Raw genomic sequence first — 20,313 nt, forward strand, 5'->3', positions numbered from 1 at the left:
CTCCATGCCGAGATACCACTTCTCTCACATATATCTCCGCCAAATTCTCCGCTGAAGAACTCTCACTGATGGCAAGGAAATGTGCACTCTTCGTCACCCTATCCACAATCACCCAAATTGCATCAACTCCCCTAGCAGTCCTTGGGGATTTGGTGATCAAATCCATAGTGATTTGTTCCCACTTCCACTCGGGAATCTCCAATGGCTGTAACTTGCCATGCGGTCTCTGGTGCTCGGCCTTAACCCTACGGCAGGTCAAGCACCTCTCGACGAACCATGCAACGTCCCTCTTCATACAGGGCCACCAATAATCCTTCCTCAAGTCCAAATACATCTTCGTAGCACCGGGATGGATCGATAATTTCGATCTATGAGCCTCTTCCATCAAAGTAGTACGTGTACCGCCCACGAATGGTACCCAAATCCGACCCTGAAACGTCATAAGCCCTCGTCCATCCTTAACGAACTCTGATATTAGCCCCATAATCCGCTCCTTCTTCTTCATTTTTGGTAGCACAGCCTCGGCCTGTGCCCCACGAATAGCATCCAACACTGGAGTCATCACAGTCAGTCTCAAGCATACGTCTCGCAATGGAGTGCTCTCCGCCCTGCGGCTCAATGCATCGGCTACCACATTAGCCTTGCCTGGGTGGTACAGGATCTCACAATCATAATCCTTGACCACATCCAACCACCTCCTCTGACGCATATTTAGGTTGGGCTGGTCTATCAAATACTTCAAACTCTTATGGTCCGTGTATATCGTACATCGAACCCCATACAAGTAGTGACGCCAAATCTTGAGAGCGAACACTACTGCCCCCAACTCTAAATCATGCGTGGGATATCTCGCCTCATGAGGCTTCAGCTGCCTCGACGCATAGGCTATCACATGACCCCTCTACATCAACACTGCACCCAGTCCTGAAATCGATGCGTCGCAATATACCACAAAATCTTCCATCCCTTCTGGGAGAGCTAATATCGGGGCTTCGCACAAGCTCTGGCGAAGTGTTTCAAAGGAGGTCTGCTGCTCGGGCCCCCATGAGAATGCAACACCCTTCTGGGTCAACCTGGTGAGTGGCACTGCGATCTTGGAGAAATCCTTGATGAATCTCCGATAATACCCTGCCAACCCAAGGAAGCTCCTGATCTCAGAGGGTGACTTCGGCACCTCCCAACTCATCACTGCCTCAACCTTGGCCGGATCGACCAATATCCCTTTCTGATTAACCACATGTCCTAGAAATTGGACCTCCCGCAACCAGAAGTCACATTTGGAGAACTTTGCATAAAGCTTCTCCGACCTCAATACCTCAAGGACCTCCCTCAAATGCTCCTCGTGCTGCTCTCTAGATCTAGAATACACCAGAATGTCGTCGATAAATACAATCACTGATCGATCCAACATCGGTCTGCATACCCTGTTCATGAGATCCATGAATATAGTCGGGGCATTGGTGAGCCCGAAAGGCATCACCACAAACTCATAATGCCCATATCGCGTCCTAAACGCTGTCTTCTGGACATCCTCATCCCGCACTCTCACCTGATGGTACCCTGACCTCAGATCGATCTTGGAAAACCAAGATGCTCCCTGCAACTGATCGAATAAATCATCGATCCTCGGTAACGGGTAACGGTTCTTGACCGTCAACTTGTTCAACTCTCGGTAATCAATGCACATCCGGTGTGAACCATCCTTCTTCTTGACGAACAGAATAGGTGCTCCCCACGGCGAGCTGCTCGGCCGAACGAATCCCTTCCCCAGCAACTCCTGGAGCTGCGAGGACAAATCTTGCATCTCTGGAGGTGCAAGACGATAACGCACCTTAGCAATAGGCGCGGCCCCCGGAACCAGATCGATACCAAACTCCACTTGCCTCACAGGAGGTACTCCCGGCAGCTCCTCGGGAAAAACATCTGGAAACTCACGCACCACAGGGACCTCCTCAACTGACTTCGGTCTCTCGGAAACCACCCGCGTATCCGTCACATACGCCACAAAACCCTTACAGCCCTACTGTAGACACTGCCTCGCCCTAGCGGCCGAACAAAAAGCTGATCCCGAACGGGTACCCTCGCCGTACACCGAAAGAACTCCCCCACTATGGTCTCGTATAGTCACCAACTGACGCTCACAGTCGATGACAGCGCCGAATCGGCTCAACCAGTCCATGCCCACGATGACACAGACATCACCCATCGCGATAGGAATCAGGTCAATCGGGAATTCAACCCTGAAAATCTCTAGCACACATTCCCGAAGAACCTCCGTGGCACAAATCACTTTCTCGTTGGCTATAGAAACTCTCAAAGGTCGACTCAATGACTCACGACTAGCGCTGATATGCTGACTAAAGGCTAAGGACACAAAGGACCTACTCGCACCCGAGTCAAATAACACTAAGGCAGGCACAGAGTTCACAAGGAAAGTACCTACGCATATAATAACATAAGCATAACATCTCGACATTAAAATAAATACATGAATTACAACATACGTGCCACGACATCGGGCGCAGCGCGGACCTCCTCCGCAGTCAGCTGAAAGGCTCTTCCCCGAGCCCTCGGGGCCTCGGCCTTCACCGGTCGAGTCGCAGTAGCTCCGGTAGCAGGTGCAGATCCCTGAAGAAGTTGAGGGCACTCGGCCTTCCTATGGCCAGTCTGGTTGCAATGAAAGCAAACCGTAAATCCCTTGGGACACTCCCTAGCAATGTGCCCCTCCTTGCCACACTTGTAGCAAGCACCAGATCGACACGCCCCCTCATGACCCTTGCCGCACTTTCCACAAGTGCGGCTCTTCGAACCTCCCGTCCTCGAATCGGCGGACTTGGTCCGCTTGGCTGTCGGCTGGAACTGAGCCGGTCGCCGGTCCACCCGCTGAGACTCGGCCTCCTCCCTGGCCTGGGTCTCCAACTCGATCTCGCGCTTCCTGGCATTTTCCTGAAGCTCAGCAAAAGTATGGTAGGTGGAGTTCGACACAAACTCCTGGATATCCCTCCTCAACACTCCCAAGTACTAGCTCATCCGAGCCTGATCAGTGGACACCAGCTCGGGGCAGAACATCGCCCTCTCATGAAATTTCCGCGTGATCACCGCGACAGAATTAGTACCCTGCTTGAGGTTTAAGAACTCCTGAACCAATCGTTCCCTCTCCACTGGGGGAACGTACTCATCCCTGAACATGGCAGTAAACCCCTCCCATGTCACTGCTGTAGTCTCTGCCGAAGTGAAGTTCGCCGTCACGAACTTCCACCAGTCCTTCGCTCCCAGACGGAGCTGGTTCAAAGCGAACCGTACCCTCAGGTGCTCCGGGCATGAACATGTGTAGAAGCACCCCTCTATGTACGTGATCCACCTCATCGCAGCAATCGGATCCTGCGTCCCATCGAACTCCGGTGGCTTCGTGTTGCTGAACTCTCGGAACAGCAACGAGTCACCCCCATGTGGCCTAGCAGCGGCCACAGCTGCGGTAGCTGCAGCGGTTGCAGCCTCAGTCAACGCGGCGTACCGCTCATCGAAAATCTCCATCAGGGTGGTCTTAATAGACCCAAACATCTCCGGGATCTCAGCCCGGATCGCCGCCGCTACCTCCTCGTGAATCATCTGACAAATATCCTCGTCACTCACACCGCTCGTACTCGCTCCGTGGCGTGGTCTAACCATGATGTCTCTAAAATACAACATAAAACTATCAGAGACTCCATCGAGTGTAATCGCACTCGATAACGCAACCCCACTCGGTCTCCGATATCCAGGGATTCGTACTTGGGCCTTCTACTGACCCGGTGTCTTCGGTAGTACGGGCCCAATACTACCGACCACACCGCATCAGCATTCATCCCAAGTCTTCCTCCCCAAACCCCGGATAGTGAGTACTCTACTCCTGATATGCACCATCTACCCACATACTAGCAAAGCATCTCATAACGGCAAACTTCCCTAGACTAAGGAATCACAAATCAGGCCACTCTAGTCCTATCATGAATACCTAGTCTTCTAGCATGCATAACAATTTATATCATATAACATTGTAAGGTATTTTGGGGATATTTACCGTTCGGGCGCTGACTGATCGGACACACTGCTTCTTTCGTGCTTACCACAAAACCATTTGCAAAAGTTTATGCCTTTATTTAAAAAGTTTTCCTGAAATCCTCGGTTTGAGTTCAGTTACTCCCGAAGGTGCACCCGAATCCCTCAAACCAAGGCTCTGATACCAATTGTAACAACTCAAATTTTCAAACAAATTTTTCATTTTTAAAAATAAGGTATTTCCATTCAAAACAAGGCATAAATAATTTTAAGTATTATATCAGATACAAATAGTCTAAATCCCAAGATCATAAAAACAATCTTCAGTGTGTATCGATCACGCCGGCGCCTTCCCACGGTCCTCGCTAGTACCTGAAACACATACATAAACAATTGTAAGCATAAATGCTTAATGACTTCCCCAATATACAACTTACGCACATACGCCTTTCCAGGCCCCGACCTTCCGGTCCATGTGTCTCAGGGGACTTCCGTCCCTGCTGGGTAAACCTTCCAGTCCTACCCACGCCGACCTTCCGGTCCATCACACAACATATCGCCTTCCGGCCCATAACATATTGCCTTCCGGCCCATAATATAATCGCCTTCCGGCCCATGACATATATAGCACATATAACAGATAACTTACCACATATAGCATTCATATCACATATCATATCTGACCTTCCGGTCACACAGTCAAACCCTTGCGGGTACAGTATAGTGAGAAGACTCACCTCGTAAATGCCGAAAGCTAGCGAATCCTGAAATCACTCGTGCACAATCCGACGAGCTACAACCTTCCTATAACATCACATATCTCTCATTAACACTTATATCTTCTAAGTATGACTATCCCTAAGAAGTCAGACTTAGGTCCACTCTGGTCAACGGTCAACGGTCAACTCGACCGGACTCGGCGAGTGCCATGGCGACTCGGCGAGTCTAGACGTTCTCCAACTCTCTGAGAGTCCCTACCTACTCGTCGAGTATCCTCCTTGACCCGACGAGTTACTCCTGGAAGAATCGCGAGGCCACCCCGACTCCACTCGCCGAGTCTGAAGAACAGCTCGACGAGTTCCAGACAATCTCCAAGCTACTCGCCGAGTCTGTTCATCGGACTCGGCGAGTCCACGCCATGCAGTCGATCAAACTGCTTCCTGAGATAAGTCTCGTCCCGAAATACACAAGCATGGGACCTTCTGGACCTCTAAAGGTCCTAATACAAGATTATAGACGTTGGGTAACAAGGTACTAGTTCATTTAATCACCAAATGGGTTCCATAAACCCTAAATCCATGCACACATCAATATAACAGAAGGAATCCGAATTATTACCTGAAATATGCACTCTCTGTGTCCCCAAACCGCAGAACTCGAATCTCTTGCTGTTCCTTTAGCCCAAAGCTCTTCTCCTCTTTGTACAACAATTCTTCAAAGCCCTAATATCCTTCAATCTTGCTCTAGATGCCCACAACCGATTAGGGTTCTTCTCAGTCGACTAAAGACGGACAATGACGGCCTATAAGTGCATTATATACGACCTAAACCTGAACGGTTAGGGTTTTCGCTAAACAGCATAGACTCGCTGAGTCCATATCGGACTCGTCGAGTCCAGTCGCGAACCCGCGACCAAGTCTGCGACCCTACTCGGCGAGTCTAGGCTCCAACTCGCCGAGTCCCCTCTTAAATCACCCCAAAACATAATTTTAACAATACCTGAGATTCCGGGCTGTTACAGAATATAGTGTTTATAAACAACTATATGAAAGGAAACACCTTCCGGGACTAGGAAACACCTTGGTTAAGTGTTGGAATCACATTTGATTCCACAAAGGGAAGTGAAATGGCACTAATTGGTGTTTACGGTTTTGTAACCAACTCCAATTGTGTTTACAGTCATAAACCCATGAGTTTACGGTCATAAACTCATGGGACTTTGAACATTTTTTGCTTTGAAGTGCTAGAAGTCCTTTTGAAGCATGCTAACTTCAAGTCTTAGCCCTATGAAGTGATTAGGGCAACATATCACCCCTTTATGGGGTTTACGATTTTTGGACCAGTTGTGTTTTGGTTTACGGTAGTAAACCCAAGTGGTTTATGGTCAAATGATGTTTTCAAGTCCTAAACACTTCTATGTAAAGGTCTAGGCTAGTTTCTAACTTTAAGGAAACAGTTTGGGGCATCAAAACATGCCTAAGAGGTGTTTACGGTTTTGGGAGCTCCCCAAACCGTAAACACATATACATGGGACATTCTTGGGGTTTTCATGTGCTAAACACATCAAAGGAAGGCTCTAAGTTTGTTTCCAAGGTTTGGCAAGAGAATAGGGACACTATAGGGACACGTTTGCACCCTTTTTAGGGTTTACGGTCCAAGAAGATTCTTGGGCCGTAAACACCTTGCCCTTTGTGATTTTAGGTGTTTTCTAGATGCTCCTAAGGTCGAGACATGTCAAGTATTGATTCTATGCTTGGTTCCAATGTCTAAAGGGACATAAGGCTCACTTTGGCCTCATTTTTAGTGTTCACGGTCCAAGAAGATATTGGGCCGTGAACACCCTTTCCTTGCGGTATTTGGATGATTTCTTGATGTTTAATACTTGATCTAAACATATTAGGGCTAGAAACGCTTACTAGTTGAAGATCTTGAAGAAAAATGGGATGATACTTGAGAGAGAAATGGCTATAGTCATGGAAATGTGAAAAAGTGACTAAAATATTTAAGTTTTACTTATATAGTATTTAGGGTTTACAGTACCAATACCATTTTGGACCATAAACTCAAAACTCTTGAAGTTTTGGCATTTATTGCTACACAATAAACCCTAGGGTATCCTCTCTCCTGATATCTCTTGATGTACTATCTTTAAAACACTCAAACTTATTCCAAAAAGCTTGAAAGTTAGCATAATCAGTTTTGACTTCGATTGAAGTGGATGGTTGTACAGAATGGAAAGTTTTGGGTTGTCACATCATCCCCCCTTAGAATGAATTCCGTCCCAAAACTAGCTCTCTTAACATTACTACTGGGGTTGAGCTCTTCTGCTTTGTAAAATACTCACTCGTAGACCTGGCAACTTTGTCGTGGTCTTCTTGATAGGATTCATACTTGGTCCATCTATCATTAACTCATGTATACAAGCCGTATATGATTAGGATTAGTAGGACTGTGCGATGTGCGACTCTGCCCCAGGTCCACAACCCAACGGGGAACAGGAGATAGGGCGGAAACACACATACTAGATTTGCGTAATCATACTCATATACCACCCTCGCGTATATACTAAATAATAATAGGCGGTCTGTATTCGTCCATAGCCTCTGTGCTCGAACTTAGTCTATTGGACGAGTGATATTTCGTGACAGTCTGCAAACATCTTACGATAAGGCTTCGGAGGACAAAGTACTATTCGCACGAGTACTTCGGGGGTTTAGAATGCGAAAGATAAAGTTTTTGGTTCAGGTCGGACTTTGTGACAACCCGAAATTTCCATTCTAATCAAACCATTTCAATCCAATAGAAGTAGAGCAGTTACAGTGAAAATTCAGACTTATGGTATAAGTTTGGCAGTTTTCAGGGTTTTTACACCTAAGGAGATATTAGGAGAGTGGATGCACTAGGATTTTATGCAACACTGTAATTCCATTTACCTAGATCATTAGAATCCATTCCGAGAATATAAATAATTTCTTCCAAAAATCTCAGGACTATAAATAGAATTTTGAACCAAATTGGTTGATTAGTTGAATTCTAATTAGAGAAAAGCCAATTTCTCTCTCACGGATCTTCGGGTTTTCATCCCAGATTGTGAGTCTACTTTCCTAGATGTATTTTGATACTTGTTATATGCTTAATAACATTATTTACATGTCCAAAATACAAGATCCGGGAGCTTAGGGCCCAAGAACATTCTTTGGGTGTAAACTCCAAAACAAGGCCTAAAAGCTACCTAGTCCCAATTCCTTGTTAGGCAACTAGTTAAGGACTTTATGTATGAACATTAGGGGCTAGAAATCAATCAAGAGCATTTAGTTTTAGGAGTTTATGGCCAAGGAACATCTCTTGGGCCGTAAACTCCAAGTGAAGGCACAAATGAGTGCGTAATGTTCCCTTAGCCTTAAAAAAAACCTAGAAGCCTTAAACTCATGATTTATGCCAACAAAACCATTAGAAATCATTGCTAGAAGGGAGTTTACGGCCAAGAAGCTCCTTAGGCCGTAAACTCCATGTTTTAGGTTCCAAAATGCCTTCAAACTTTCCCTAAGGCTTAGACTTTATTTTGGTATGTACTCCTAAATGATTAGAACCTAAAAAACTCATGGAAACACAAGTGTGGAAGTGTTTACGGCCAAGAGTATTTCTTGGGCCGTAAACTCCTTTAAAGGGGTCAAAGGACACCCTAAATCTTTCCTTAAGCCAAGAGACTATTTGGGCAAGTACCTAGATGAGTTTTGGACTAGTTAAAATACTTAGAACCCCATTAGTGAGGGAGTTTACGGCCCAAAAGGTTCCAAGGCCGTAAACTCCATAAAATGGTACAAATTGGTGCCATAAACCTTCCTAATGCCAAGTACTAAAGCCTAGAATGGTTCCTAGTTATTATAGAGACTTGAAAGCACCATAATAACCCTCGCAAGGGAGTTTACGGCCGTAAACTCCAAGGGAATATGGTCTATGGGCCGTAAACTCCCCATAGGAGTCAATATGGTACCTTAGACACTTGTTAAGCATTGAAACAATTCCCCACTAGAGTTATGATAATTCTAAACTCCATTTCAAGACTTGGTTGAGAGTTTACGGCCAGGAGCTTACTCCCCTAGGCCGTAAACTCCAATGAATGTGGTCATTTGACCATAAACTTCCATTAGGGGCATTGCACTCCTTTGTTGCAACCCATTAGCCTCCTAGCGCTTGACCAAAAGTGTTGTCCTCGTGTTAAATGTTTATACTTGTATAATTAGTGATTAAATCTCTAATTATTTATATACATATGTATTCATATGTAATTAGGATCATTGTGTGTGGCTAAGTCTTCACTTGACACCAAGCACTTGTCCGATCCTTCCGTACGATAACAGTCCGTTCAATTCCAGTCACTTACCGCAGGTGAGTTCATACCCCTTAACTAATGTTTTAAACTATTTTAAAAGTTTTATGGGGGGGATACAAGTAGAATCATGCTAGTATTATATCAGTCACATGCGATTAATAAGTAGAATTACGCTACTTATTACATCAATCACATGTGATTAATATACAGCATTCAAAAGATTTGGCTACTCATTAGCCGTTTTACCAAACAATTTCCTTCAAATGATTTTTATAAACATTTTATATGTTTTAAACTTCTTATTAGACTGTACCGCTTACTCTGTATTTCATATTTCAAACTTATTTACAACTGTTTTCAAACAAATGTTCCTTATACTTAAATTGTTTTATCAAACTTATGCCTTCAAATTGTTTTATAGGTTGACATCAAGTCGATCTTTTCTTAAAATAATATTTATATTTCAAATGTCTTACAAAACTTATTTATGCTTTTCTATTATAAATTGCATGCCTCTATATGTATAATTATATCAGAAATGTTTAAAAGACTTAGGAAGGCTATCCACCCTATTTCCTTTTCGCGCCTTGAGATGTAGTCTGGTGGGATATCGGATACTCGTCCGAAGGTCGTTTAAATATTAGTTATATATCATGTGTACATATAAAGTCATAAAAGGTCCTTCCAGTTCATCCAATTCCCTTGGGTAGCAAGGGTATACATCCACGTCCATACGTACCACTTAGATTACTAGTAAGCTACCATATGGGTAGTTTAGGAAGATACTAGAACCATTACTAGAACGCGATATCATACAATGAGTCAGTTCATTCATGAGTCAATACTTTCTAGAACATTACTGTACATTACTTATACAACTATACTAGAATGATTACATTACTATACTTGCTAGATAGAGAGAACACACATTACAGCTACCACACGTAGAACCTTACAGTACTCTACTATAATATTTACATGATCACACTTATAGGAGTACTTTTGCATAGATATATCAGGAGGAGTCCTATTACATTTTATATGTACCGACTCTGTTATCAAATCCTCATTCTTACCTTTACCATGTGATACAATCACATATTCGACGAGATAGAATGGATTTATTATCCTAGTACCCAAGGATACGATTGTGGGATTGACCATTCCTAAAATATCTGTTAGCTACAGAGGTAAAAGCACGTCCACGGATTTCAACGGTTAGTACCATTACAGGTATACGATTAAGGGATTAACTATTCCTATACCCAGCTGTTAGCAACAGAGGTAAGAGTACGTCTACAGATGTCTTAAAGTTAACAATGATAGTTACCCTAGTACCAAAGGGTAATATTCAGGTTAGTTATATTATTACCCTTATTTTGTGACTCATTCACATAACCAATGAGGTGAATTATATTTAGGTATCCTAGTACCAAAGGATACAATTTTCTTATAATGATAGTTATACTTTGGAAAATACTTACCCTTACAAGAGACACGTACACAGAATAGTTAGGTCTTGGTAGAAGACACCTTCATATACTAGAAGGAATCATAGGGATTCTAGGGTTTTTCAAACACTTAGAATTCATATACACTTTCAAATTCTTACAATACATAGACTTACAAATTCTTACATACAAATTAAGACACTAAATACTTATGATCTCACCAGCTTCAAAGCTGATACTCGCTTTCAAAATTACTTGTATCCTCAGGTCATCATAGACAGGTACCGATGCAAGGAGAAAGGAAGATGGAGCTTGTTCAAGACTTATCTTTCATTTTGATTTATGCTTTAGTGTTTATCAAAATTTGACAGAACACAATTGTATAATAATTATTTTATTAATGCAATGGATGATGTTGTTGCTTGTTTACTACTTTACATTGTTGTTGATATTATACATGACGTCCTCCGCCCTAGAACGTTTCCGTCGTTCTTGGTTTTGGGGTGTGACAAACTTTTGATACGAATGATGAAAGTTTCGAGAACTTGCCGATCGAAGCGATAGAAAAATATGAACTCATTATGGTGAGTACCACGCCAACTCATGGCGAAAGAATACAACGCACTCTATACGGAACAAAGCTTTGGTCAAATTAAAGAAACATCTGATAACGACGATGTATCCCTGGTATGCTTGGAACTGTACTCCTAGTATGTTCAACAATGTACTCCTTGTAACTAATCTCGCGTTTCCTGTTTTCTATTTTGAAATTAACACTCCTATGTATCGCACCGCTATGTGTGCATACATACAAATAAAAGTGCTTTACTAACTGAAGGGATACTTTTATACCATGATCCCCCATGGTACCACTACCATCGCCCGTCATACACAAGTTGTGAATACTTAAGATGAGCCAGGCAGTCGACTGAGCATCTCTGCCTCTAATCCTCAACGAATTAAGGAAAGGGGACCTAAGAGGAGTCACTCACTCTAAGTCTGCAACATCTTAGTTACACACAACCCTGATGTATATGGTGAGCCATAATAGCTTCTCTAAAGGATCTTTTAGTTCTCTTGAATATTACGACCTATTTCAACATGCGAGTTGTTATGATTACTTTTAAGTGTCATCCCCAAATTTTAATCTTATATGGATATAAATTAATTTTAAAAGTAAATAATATTTTGAAAACATGCCATTACTCGTCGACGACTCCAGGGTAAATTTGTAACAACCCGAAATTTCATGTCAATTCTTGTACCACAACTTGTAATTCGATCCGATCAACCAAATGTCATTTTCAATTTCGTTTCCAATATTCGCCATTTTATTAAGTCATTAATTTATATTGATTTAAAATGACTTAATGGGTGTCTTAATACATTTAGAAATCATTTTAACACCCAACTTTAGTGATAGGAATATTTCTAGAAATTAACATATCGGGTTACGATAACTCAATCGGGTACGACCAAAAACCTCATTTAACGTCGGTATCGGGTAGAATTCTATCGTGTCAAATTCCCGAACACTATATAAACATGATTTAGACTCCATTTGAAGCCTTTGGCCAAATTCATACTAAACTCTTACAACCTCTCTCCTCCAAGCTAGAATTAAGGTCCAAATCACAAGTTTAAGGCTTCAAATCTTTAAGGTAACCTCTCTAGCATGTTATTCATCATCTTTAGCCTTCAAATTGATGAATTAATTGAGTTTTGGGGTCAAGAACATGAGTTTACGGCCAAGGAGCAAGCTTGGGCCGTAAACTCCATTTTATGGGGTTTTAAGCTCTTAAACTCCTTCCAAAACTCAATTGGACTTTAGATATGGCTAAGGGACTTCAAGTTATGGACTTAGAACATGTAAATCTTTGATTTTGAAGACTTTGAAGGAGTTTACAGCCAAGGCATAATCTTAGGCCGTAAACTCATGTTTATGGGGTTTTTCATGCCCTTAAACCCTTCCAAATCACATCTATGGCTTAGATATGAATTATAGGACCTTGGTATTAGCATTTGGACACTTGAAACATGATTTATGGGGGACTTAGATGAGTTTACGGCCAAGGATAGTGCTTGGGCCGTAAACTCCCCAAAACTTGACATAAAACCATTTCTAAGGTGTTAGAAAGCCATCCAACACCACCAAAAGCTTTGGAATAAATCAAGGGACCAACCAAAAATACTTTAAAGGCCTTAAACACATCTTTTATGGGGTTTTTAAGAGTTTACGGCCAAGACATGTTCTTGGGCCGTAAACTCCAAAATCTTTAGTGTTAGAATGCAAACTAAACACCCCTACAGCCTTTAGATGAATTTTAGAAGCCATTCTATGCTAGTTTCAGGCCTTGAAACACTTTGTAGCTTGTCATATTAGAGTTTACGGCCATGAAGGGGGTTTCATGGGCCGTAAACTCCATAAATCCCTTATGTGTCACTTGCAAACTCATTTCTAGGCTTATGGGAATTTTTAGAATCACATGTGATTTGTTTTAACAACATTTAACATCATTTTCATAAGGATTAAGGAGTTTACGGCCAGGAGCCTATGCTAGGCCGTAAACTCCCATAAAATTTATCATTTTAGTGATTTCAATCCATTCCATGCATTTAGAACAAAGCCTAGAATCATTTCCCATGTCCATGTAAGCCTTTTAAGCCATTTAATCACCCAAAACCACACCCACATGAGTTTACGGCCGTAAACTCATGTATGTGTGTGTTTTGTGGTTGTAAACTCATCTAAATGTTTACTTATGGAGAGTAAACTCAAGTCCCAAGTCCCTAGTGCCTTTACAAGTCCTTAAACGCCACCCGGGTCACTCCAAACGCTCATTTTAAGGTGTTTGACCTCATTGGAGTGTAATGTTCCATATGATTAGTGAATATATCCCTAATTGTATATATATGGACCTTATTTCATTTTACATAGGGTCATCGCGAGTAATCAAACCCCGAACCAACGTCTAGCATTCGAAACCGATACGTTTCCGAGTTCGGTGAGTTCATACCCCTACCCTTTTTCACTGTTTTCACTGTTTTTAGGGGGGAACACAAGCAAAGTACAAGGAAATTCTTGTACTCAAAACATGTTTTCAGATGTGTGTTTATTAATTCATATGCTTTTGTTACTGATTACCACAACTGATAACCATTTGAACATGCAGATCACGTAACATATATTTGTGAATTAGGTCTTTAAATTGTTATGTTTTACATATATTTCACAAATGATTTTCCACAATTTATCAGTTAAAAGCATTACATAAGACATTTGAATATAATACTTGTACACTGTTTTGTCCTCGGTAACACTCCACACATATACGCGAGTGGAGGACTATCATATTATTACTAGTAAATTTGTTAATCCTGTATAATTGGAGACACGTCCTTGGAGAACACTCCACCAGGGTACGCGAGTGGAGGACTACACCCATAACCAGAATCTCTGGTATTTAGAGAGCGTGACTTGAGTGTATAGATCTATACGGGGCTGACTACCCCACACCTGGCTGCTAGCTACAGCCGAACCGAAATGGTTCAAGGGTGGCGAAAGTCATATGTATGTGGACGACTTATTGCCACATGTGGACTACTTATTGCCACAGATTTTAGTCTATTGTATGGTTATGGAACTCGCAATTAGGATAACAGAGATTTACATATAGTAATAATGAATCACTTTATACATCTTTTACATCCTTCACATCTTTCGTAACACTGTAACTAACATTCAGGAAAGTACGGGACTTTCCTGGGGAAAACATGGAAACCAATCACAATTGCATCTTTTACATCTTTACATCGTTTACATTTGAAACCAACATGCAGGAAAGCATGGGGCTTTTCTGGGTAACACTTACCTAACTAGAAAGAATAACGAACTGGATAACATTACATCTTTTACAATTTGTAATACACAATAAGGAAAGTATGGGACTTTCCTGGTAACACATGATAAGCAAACAGATCAGTTTAATCAGTCATATAACCAACTATACATTTTTACATGAATAAACATATTTTCAAAGTATAAACTTATCATACCTTTCATTTGTGAATCAATAACTAACTATTAAGAAAATATGGGATTTTCTTGGTACATTCGATATTACAGAAACAGAAAGGAAACTCGAATCATATTCACAAACAAAACCGCTTATGAACTCACCAGCTTTATGCTGATTTTCAAACCGCTTGTGTTCTCAGGTCAACGTTAGAACAGGTACCCGGAGATTTCTCTTGATCAGAAGATGGAGTACATGAAGATCCTTTTCTTTTGTCTATATATACTATGTATCACAACTGTACAAACTTTACTTTTGAAACAACTGCAAAACTTTATTATGTAATGTAATGGTTGTTCTACTTTACTTACTATGTGGATTGGATTTGATACTCAACGGGGAGTCAACCCCGGAAATGTTTCCGCCTTCGGTTTTCGGGGTGTGACAGATTGGTATCAGAGCCCTTGTTTATAGTGAATAAAGTATACCAAACCTTACATGGTATAAAACTATAAACACTAAAGGGCCTAAGTGCTCTGAAATAAAAGTATCTCCAGACTATAAGTAATTTTCAAAAATATACAAGTATACCGAACCGTCGAGATTCGTATATATAAGTAGAACAAAACATAAGTAAATGCGTGTTGTGTATTGCAGTTAAACCTGGGCAGTTATGTAGTCGTGTCTAGGGTCAATATAGCCTGGCCAACTATATTCATTCGAGACACGGCCAACATGTGCCTGGGAGTGATTGTGGTACGTGGCATGCCTAAAACTTACCCAATATCCCAAACAACAAATCGTCGCTGCAGCGAACCATGAAATACTATGGGAGTATTTCTCGAGCCGATCCTCTGTAGAAATCCTCGTATACGTGTTATTCCTTGATCATTCCTCTAGCGATAAAATGTTCTATCTTGACAACTCCTTTCTTCTTTATCGCTTTGTATGATGCTATATTTGCCTTGATGAGATATCTCCTGTCCCATATCTCTTGATTCAATTCAGAGGACTTATGATCCTCTCTTTCCTGATCTTTTTAGATCAAGATGCCTCCAAGAAAGAGACCCAGCTCAACGAACAACAGCAATCCTCCTCCGCCACCACCTCCTATTCAGATTGATTTGGAAACACTTCAGGCAACCATTTCCGCTACCATATCAGCTCTCTTCCCTCAACTGAACTCTGGGGGTTCGGGAGGTGAAACCCAAAACCCAGATGGTAGTCAGGGGCACCAAAGAGGAAATTCTTATAAGGATTTCATGAACGCGAAACCAACATCCTTTAATGGCACTGGAGGTGTCATTTCTTTATCCCGATGGTTCGAGAAATTGAATCCATCTTCAAAATCTGTGCTTGTGCAGAGTCTGATAAAGTTAAGTTTGCGGCTTGTACCTTCGAAGATAAAGCCTTGACTTGGTGGAATGGCCGAGTCAAATCTCTGACCTTACCTGTAGCAAATGCCATGGGCTGGGAAGCCATGAAAGAACTTCTCCTTGCTGAGTACTGCCCCCGTGGTGAAATGCAAAAATTAGAGCACGAGCTTTGGAATTTGAAGATGATAGGTTCTGACATTGCTCCGTATACTTCCCGATTCGATGATCTCGCACTTCTCTGCCCGGGATTAGTCACTCCTGAAAATAAAAAGATCGAAAGGTTTGTTTGGGGATTATCTCAACCGACAAAGAGTCATGTTTTGGCTGCTCGTCCGAATACTTACGATAGTGCCAAGACTTTAGCTCAAATTCTGATTGATCACAGCGATGACATTAAGGAAATCACTACCACTTCTGAGCCGACTCAAAGGAGTGGTGAAAAGAGGAAATTCTGGAAGAAAAAGAAGGGTCAATCTTCTCAAGGATCTTCCAAGAAACAACAGACGGTAGCAGTCCATGCTGCTACTGTTACTCCTGTCACTGCAGCTTCTGTTATGGGATCCACAGCTTCAACTCCTACCAGTAAATATGCTGGTAACCTTCCCCTGTGTGACAAGTGTAAATACCATCATCATCCTGGTCCTTGCCGAGAATTGTCTTGCACCAGCTGTGGTAAGAAAGGGCACACGGTTCGGTTCTGCAGAACTCCTACTCAATCAGCCAATCAATCATCGGGAGCAGGTGTTAGTCAAGCCTGCTACAACTGTGGAGAAGTTGGGCATTTCAAAAGGAACTGTCCCAAGAAATCAACTGCTGATAACACTAGAAGGATTCTAACCATTGGACGAGAGGAAGCGGTAGTTGATCCCACTGTTGTTTCGGGTACGTTCCTTCTCGACAACTCATATGCTAGTATACTTTTCGATTCGGGTGCTGAAAGGAGTTTTGTTAGTCATGCATTTAAACATAATTTAAAACCAAATCCTCAACCATTAACTGAAACGTTTACTGTCGATATGGCTAACGGTGAGAAAGAACGCGCTAGCGATATATTCATAGGTTGTACGCTTACCTTAAACAATCACTCATTTCCTATAGATCTCATGCCCGTCTCCATTAAGAGCTTTGATGTTATCATTGGCATGGATTGGTTGAGTCCCAATCATGCTGCCATTCTTTGTTACGAAAAAGCTATCCGTCTCAATTTTCCTTCGGATCAAACTCTGGTAATCTATGGTGATAAACCCAGTTCCAATCTTCATATCATCTCTTGCATCAAAGCTCGAAAGCTTCTCCGAAAGGAGTGCGTTGCATTCTTAGCTCATGTGATCAACAAGGATCAAGAAGTTAAAAACCTCGCGAGCATTCCCGAGGTCTGCAATTTTCCCGATGTGTTCCCTGAAGAGCTTCCAGGAATTCCTCCCGAACGTCAGGTCGAGTTCCGTATTGACCTAATTCCTGGAGCTACTCCCGTAGCAAAATCTCCGTATCGTCTAGCTCCAGCTGAAATGCAGGAGTTATCTAGTCAACTCAATGAGTTGCTAAGTAAAGGATTCATTAGGCCAAGTTCCTCACCCTGGGGAGCTCCGGTTCTGTTTGTCAAGAAGAAAGATGGATCCTTTCGGATGTGCATCGACTATCGTGAACTGAACAAATTGACCGTTAAGAATCGATATCCTCTTCCACGTATAGATGACCTCTTCGATCAACTTCAGGGAGCCAGCTACTTTTCTAAGATAGACCTTCGGTCAGGTTACCATCAGTTGCGAGTTCATGAAAGTGATGTGCCCAAAACAGCTTTTAGGACTCGGTATGGACACTACGAGTTCGTAGTGATGCCCTTCGGTCTAACCAATGCACCGGCTGTGTTCATGGACCTTATGAACCGGGTGTGCCGTCCCTTCTTAGACAAATTCGTCATCGTGTTCATTGACGACATCCTCGTTTACTCCCGAAGCGAAGAGGACCACAAACAACACTTGAGGCTAGTGTTGGAGACCCTTAGATCCGAAAAACTATACGCGAAATTTTCCAAATGTGAATTCTGGATACGGAAGGTAACTTTCCTCGGTCATGTGGTAAGTGAGGAAGGTATTCATGTAGATCCTTCCAAGATCAAAGCAATAGAGAATTGGTCGGCACCAAAAACACCCACAGAGATTCGTCAATTCTTGGGTCTCGCTGGCTACTATCTACGATTCATTCAGAATTTTTCCAAAATCGCCAAACCTTTAACCACTCTAACACAGAAAGGTGTACCCTTTTGTTGGAGTGATAAGCAAGAAACTGCATTCCAAACGTTGAAGAAAGCCTTATGTAGCGCTCCTGTTCTGTCTCTGCCTGAAGGGACAGAGGATTTCGTCGTCTACTGCGATGCGTCTAATCAAGGTTTAGGCTGTGTGCTTATGCAAAGAGGAAAGATGATTGCTTACGCCTCAAGGCAGTTGAAGGCACACGAGGTTAACTATACTACGCACGACTTGGAACTAGGATCTGTAGTCTTTGCATTAAAGATTTGGAGACATTATCTCTACGGAACCAAGTGCACAATCTTCACTGATCACAAGAGCCTACAACACATCTTTAATCAAAAAGACTTAAATATGAGGCAACGACGATGGGTTGAATTACTCAGTGATTATGAGTGTGAAATCCGTTACCACCCCGGCAAAGCCAACGTGGTAGCAGATGCCCTTAGCCGAAAGGATAGTGCAGACCACAAAGTGAAGAACCAGACGATGACCATCCATTCCAACCTACCCAAGCAAATCAGAGAAGCTCAGTTAGATGCCCTGAAACCTGAGAACGTGCCAGCGGAAGCTTTGAGAGGAATGGAAAAGAAACTTGAGATCAGAGGTGACGGAGTTCACTGTTTCATGAATCGAATCTGGATCCCCAAGTCCAGAGGATTCAGAGAAATAGTCATGGAAGAAGCGCACAAAACTAAATACTCTATTCACCCAGGTTTTGATAAGATGTACTTGGATCTCAAGAAACAATATTGGTGGCCAAACATGAAAGCTGAGATAGCTACATTCGTGGGCAAGTGCTTGACTTGCGCCAAAGTCAAAGTCGAACATCAGAAACCTTCAGGTCTGCTTCAACAACCCGAAATCCCCGAGTGGAAATGGGAGATGATTACCATGGACTTCATTACCAAACTACCCAGGTTTTCTAGTGGGTACGATACCATTTGGGTAATTGTCGATCGTTTGACAAAATCTGCACACTTCATTCCAATTAAAGAATCATACAAAATGGAAAGACTTGCACGAATCTACATCCAGGAGGTAGTACGTCTACACGGTGTACCTGTATCCATTATCTCTGATCGAGATAGCAGGTTTACCTCCAGATTCTGGCAATCCCTTCAGAAAGCCCTTGGAACCAAACTAGATATGAGCATGGCATATCATCCTCAAACCGATGGACAAAGTGAAAGAACAATTCAAACCCTGGAAGACATGCTTAGGGCATGTGTCATCGACTTTGGAAAATCATGGGATACACATCTATCCTTGATCGAATTCTCATACAACAACAATTACCACACCAGTATTAGGGCTGCTCCATTCGAAGCCCTATATGGTCGTAAGTGCAGATCCCCTCTGTGCTGGGTCGAGGTGGGGGATACACATTTAGCCAGGAATCGAGTTCCCGACAGTGCTTTCACTGGTCCTGAAATCATCCGCGAAACCACCGAAAGGATCATTCAAATCCGTAACCGACTGAAAGCCTCACGTGATCGTCAAAAGAGTTACGCTGATAATCGTCGGAAACCCCTTGAATTCCAGGTTGGAGATCGGGTTCTGTTAAAAGTCTCGCCCTGGAAAGGCACTGTACGTTTTGGTAAACGTGGGAAACTTAATCCAAGGTACATTGGACCCTTTGAGATTCTCTCCAGGATCGGTCCAGTTGCCTATAAACTTCATTTACCTCACGAACTCAGTAACATTCATCCTGTCTTCCATGTTTCAAATCTCAAAAAGTGCCTATCCGATGAAACCCTAACGATTCCATTAGACGAGATCGAAATCAATGAAAACCTTAACTTTGTGGAGGAACCAATCAAAATCATGGATCGAGAAATCAAACGTACGAAACAGAGTCGCATCCCGTTGGTGAAGGTTCGCTGGAATGCCAAGCGAGGACCAGAGTTCACTTGGGAGCGAGAAGATTCGATTAAACAAAAATATCCACAACACTTTTCTAATCCATGATTTGCATCTTGTCTTGTGTCTTAAACTTTGAATTTCGGGACGAAATTCCCTCTAACGGGGGGATAATGTAACAACCCGAAATTTCATGTCAATTCTTGTACCACAACTTGTAATTCGATCCGATCAACCAATGTCATTTTCAATTTCGTTTCCAATATT

The sequence above is a fragment of the Lactuca sativa genome, chromosome 4, assembly GCF_002870075.4.
Source record: "Lactuca sativa cultivar Salinas chromosome 4, Lsat_Salinas_v11, whole genome shotgun sequence".
In the NCBI taxonomy this organism is placed as follows: Eukaryota; Viridiplantae; Streptophyta; class Magnoliopsida; order Asterales; family Asteraceae; genus Lactuca; species Lactuca sativa.